The sequence below is a fragment of the Schistocerca serialis genome, chromosome 3 (assembly GCF_023864345.2).
Source record: "Schistocerca serialis cubense isolate TAMUIC-IGC-003099 chromosome 3, iqSchSeri2.2, whole genome shotgun sequence".
NCBI lineage: Eukaryota > Metazoa > Arthropoda > Insecta > Orthoptera > Acrididae > Schistocerca > Schistocerca serialis.
The window spans coordinates 999,706,999-999,712,081 of record NC_064640.1 but is presented as its reverse complement, the minus strand read 5'-3'; the positions used below and the strand labels follow the sequence as shown (position 1 = coordinate 999,712,081).

Here is a 5,083-nt window from a genome sequence, read left to right as displayed (position 1 = left end):
TCCGATATTAATCTGTATTTAAAAACTTGTGAACAACCAGAATGTATACCTACGAGGCGCCACTGTCTAGGAACTTAGATACTGAAAATGACGAATTAAATACTGTGCAGGAAACGTTAGCAGAAGTTATTTGTGACGAAAATAAAGTACAAGAATATGACGATGAAATGAAAAAAGTGACGATAAGGATTATCAATTAATGTCAGATATAGTGTCCCAAATGAAAATATGAGAGCAGAGTTGGAGGAGATGCAGGGGTTAAGTACGTGTAAAAATGTGCAGGAAAAGGTAATCACAGTAACAGTAATGATGAAGTAATGGAAAATGAATTTAATTGCTGTACAGAGGGAAGTGCCAATGGCCTTGCCGCAGTGGTAACACCGGTTCCCGTCAGATCATCGAAGATAAGCGCTGTTGGACTGGGTTGGCAATCGGATGGGTGACCATCCGGTCTGCCGAGCGCTGTTGGCAAGCGGAGTGCACTCAGCCCTTGTGAGGCAAACTGAGCAGCTACTTGATTGAGCAGTAGCGGCTCCGGTCTCGTAAACCGACATACGGCCGGGAGAGCGGTGTGCTGACCACATGCCCCTCCATATCCGCATCCAGTGACGCCTGTGGGCTGAGGATGACACGGCAGCCGGTCGGTACGTTAGGCCTTCATGGCCTGTTCGAACGGAGAGGAGGAGAGGGCAGAGGGAAGTAGTAATGGAATAATGACAATGCAGATAACATGGATGAAGAGTATATAAATAAATCGAATTGTGAGAAAGGTAATAATGTTTGGGATGTCGGAAACAAGAACAACAAATTTGCAATATAAGGCGTAACTTTATTTAGTCGAAGAATGGTATTAGTGATGTAGCCTGTGATCAGATAGGTCAAGCAACCGGTTACAATGAAAGTATAGCATTGCTAAAATTATTGATAAAGCTTCAAAAAATATTTTCTGAAATCTGTGCCATTTGGCAAGACTACGCTTATTTGTTTGAGGTGCAAGAGCATAGCCCATTCAAACGACGGCTTCTGGTCATGTCGCAGTTGCGTTATTAGTTTTGGATGATTACAATAAGTAGTTGCGTAGACTGTTAGAGCTGTGCCTATTAATTTATTGTTCGTTTTGAGGTCATTTAAATGTTTTGCTAATATGGCGTAGCCCCGGCCACGGATTTTGTATGTATTACATGTTTAAAACAAACAGGTTTCTGTAATTAAATTAGCTGAGCGCGTAATAACGGTGCTGGAGACGTGGCTTACGAGTGTCCAGGGCGACGAATTACGGCAGCGCTTCACAAAGCAGGAGGTGAATGACGCATCTTGTCGGACCCTGCCTGTAAGTAACCGTTCCGCCACATCGCACGTTTATTAGACGGTGTTATTTGTCTGTACTTATTCAGAACTCGTTATTCTGTCATAACTGAAAGAACAAATCTGTCAGATGGATTTTATACTACATCTCTATTACGTGTAACTTTTAAGGAGGCGGACCGGATATCCATCTCGCTAAATCCTAAGAAGCATCACCGAAGCATCAAATTGGATTCGCCCATTGTGATACGTTGAACTTTAAGCAGACCGTCATCTCCCTGACGTCCTGAGCGATTTTCACTGGTAACATTCCTAATGGAATCCATACAAATGTTGGGCACGCCTGAGAATCACTGTTTTTTGGAAATTTGTGACTAAACTGCTCACAAACTTCTGAGGTCGTCTGTCCCTAGGCTTACACACTACTTAAACTAACTTACGCTAAGGACCACACACACGCACACGCACCCATACCCCATACCCGAGGGACGACTCGAGCCTCCGACCTGGTGGTGGTGGGGGGGGGGGGGGGGGAGGGCGAACTGTGGCCAGGCGCCATAGACTGCGCGGCTACCCCGCGTGGCGAATCACTGTCTAGTGGTTTTTGCAAAGTGGACGAGTAGATGCCAGGATACGACAAAATGCTGTTAGCAGTCCATAAATAGCGAATAATTGTCATGCAGACCATGCAATACTGTATAATACGAGGGCAGTTCAATAAGTAATGCAACACATTTTTTTTCTGAAACAGGGGTTGTTTTATTCAGCATTGAAATACACCAGGTTATTCCCCAATCTTTTAGCCACACAACACTATTTTTCAACGTAATCTCCATTCAATGCTACGGCCTTACGCCACCTTGAAATGAAGGCCTGTATGCCTGCACGGTACCATTCCACTGGTCGATGTCGGAGCCAATGTCGTACTGCATCAATAACTTCTTCATCATCTGCGTAGTGCCTCCCAGGGATTGCGTCCTTCATTGGGCCAAACATATGGAAATCCGACGGTGCGTGATCGGGGCTGTAGGGTGCATGAGGAAGAACAGTCCACTGAAGTTTTGTGAGCTCCTCTCGGGTGCGAAGACTTGTGTGAGGTCTTGCGTTGTCATGAAGAAGGAGAAGTTCGTTCAGATTTTTGTGCCTACGAACACGCTGAAGTCGTTTCTTCAATTTCTGAAGAGTAGCACAATACACTTCAGAGTTGATCGTTTGACCGTGGGGAAGGACATCGAACAGAATAACCCCTTCAGCGTCCCAGAAGACTGTAACCATGACTTTACCGGCTGAGGGTATGGCTTTAAACTTTTTCTTGGTAGGGGAGTGGGTGTGGCGCCACTCCATTGATTGCCGTTCTGTTTCAGGTTCGAAGTGATGAACCCATGTTTCATCGCCTGTAACAATCTTTGACAAGAAATTGTCACCCTCAGCCACATGACGAGTAAGCAATTCCGCACAGATGGTTCTCCTTTGCTCTTTATGGTGTTCGGTTAGACAACGAGGGACCCAGCGGGAACAAACCTTTGAATATCCCAACTGGTGAACAATTGTGACAGCACTACCAACAGAGATGTCAAGTTGAGCACTGAGTTGTTTGATGATGATCCGTCGATCATCTCGAACGAGTGTGTTCGCACGCTCCGCCATTGCAGGAGTCACAGCTGTGCACGGCCGGCCCGCACGCGGGAGATCAGACAGTCTTGCTTGACCTTGCGGCGATGATGACACACGCTTTGCCCAACGACTCACCGTGCTTTTGGCCACTGCCAGATCACCGTAGACATTCTGCAAGCGCCTATGAATATCTGAGATGCCCTGGTTTTCCGCCAAAAGAAACTCGATCACTGCCCATTGTTTGCAATGCACATCCGTTACAGACGCCATTTTAACAGCTCCGTACAGCGCTGCCACCTGTCGGAAGTCAATGAAACTACACGAGTCAAAGCGGGAATGTTTGAAAATATTCCACAAGAAATTTCCGGTTTTTTCAACCAAAATTGGCCGAGAAAAAAAAAGTGTTGCATTACTTATTGAACTGCCCTCGTAATTATGAACTGCTCTCGATCTTTCCGCTGGGTAATGTCAAACAGATCTTTCAGTATGTTGGCACCCACATCCGCTCCTGATGCCTGTCATCAAAGATGGCAACGAGTCAACATTCGAAAATATTCAGACCTGATCAGACAGAATACCTAAGAGCAGTTCAAAAGCGCAAAGACATTACACTATTCAGAATGGATTGTTTGTTGTCTTATGAAAGAAGTCACCGATTTATTGTTTGGGTACCACACAGTAAAGTCACAGACATGCAGACGAGGTTGGCTGTAACAGAATTTCGACTACCGTTCACTACAGTATCAGGAAATGGCTTTAATTTTGTAAATGGCAGAGAAGCAGTCAAATTCATTTGAGCAAACCAAGAACGTCAATGTTACAATATATTCTTCATCAAAAAATTAGTGTCTGTCTTCATGTGTTCGTAGATTATACTTCTTCATTTAAGATGGAAGGACGAAAATCATCGGCCGATATTTTCTGTATGATGGTGGAGTATCGAATCATCGTCCGATACGCGCTTTTATGAAGGTTACACGTTGAACGTTGAGTTTCAGCAAAGAAGTCTAGAGCAGCGGCAGACAGATGTACTTTGGCAGAAGCTGAACAACGGGCCTTCTACTCATTTATGTCCATGCACATAACCCAAGATGGATACACCGGGTGCCACAAAATTTCCTTTAGAGGCTTTGAGAACAGGTTTCTCAGACGAAAACAACCAAAACTGTCTAGAAAACCTTTGCTCTAAAATCCATACCTTAAGAGGTATGAGCACTTTTATAGTAGATGTGTTCACGGTAGTGAAGATGTGCATTTGAGAGCCTATGCCGGCCGGAGTGGCCGTGTTGTTCTAGGTGCTACAGTCTGGAGCCGAGCGACCGCTACGGTCGAAGGTTCGAAACCTGCCTCAGGAATGGATGTGTGTGACGTCCTTAAGTTAGTTAGGTTTACTTAGTTCTAAGTTCCAAGCGACTGATGACCTCAGAAGTTAAGTCGCATAGTGCTCAGAGCCATTTGAACCATTTTTTGAGAGCCTATGTTTACTTGTCATTTTTTCTTATTTTAGTGTAAGGAAATTTAGTTACACTCATTCTGTGGGCGGAGTATGACACAGTCGTTCTCACCACACAATCAGAGGCTCACAACGTGAGAGTGGATTTCAATGTACATCTTTCCCGCTTGTGTCATGACTTGCCTTACGGTCTACCTGTGACTCCACAGTGTGTTGACATCGCCGTTACCACATGGCTTACTGTAGTTTTCAGATGTACTGCAGTAATGGTAGGAAGCTTTTACATATAGAATTTATCGCAGAAGAAGAAAGATGTGCAAAAGAACAACGAATTTCAAATTGGGTGCTGACATCCTTCATATACACTCCTGGAAATTGAAATAAGAACACCGTGAATTCATTGTCCCAGGAAGAGGAAACTTTATTGACGCATTCCTGGGGTCGGATACATCACATGATCACACTGACAGAACCACAGGCACATAGACACAGGCAACAGAGCATGCACAATGTCGGCACTAGTACAGTGTATATCCACCTTTCGCAGCAATGCAGGCTGCTATTCTCCCATGGAGACGATCGTAGAGATGCTGGATGTAGTCCTGTGGAATGGCTTGCCATGCCATTTCCACCTGGCGCCTCAGTTGGACCAGCGTTCGTGCTGGACGTGCAGACCGCGTGAGACGACGCTTCATCCAGTCCCAAACATGC

At 45.1% G+C, this 5,083-nt stretch overlaps 1 pseudogene; it reads left to right on the top strand.

Moving 5' to 3' along the window:
- The first annotated feature begins 353 nt into the window (after nt 1-353).
- Nucleotides 354-471, top strand: LOC126471874 (5S ribosomal RNA; annotated as a pseudogene).
- Nucleotides 472-5,083: the final 4,612 nt, after the last annotated feature.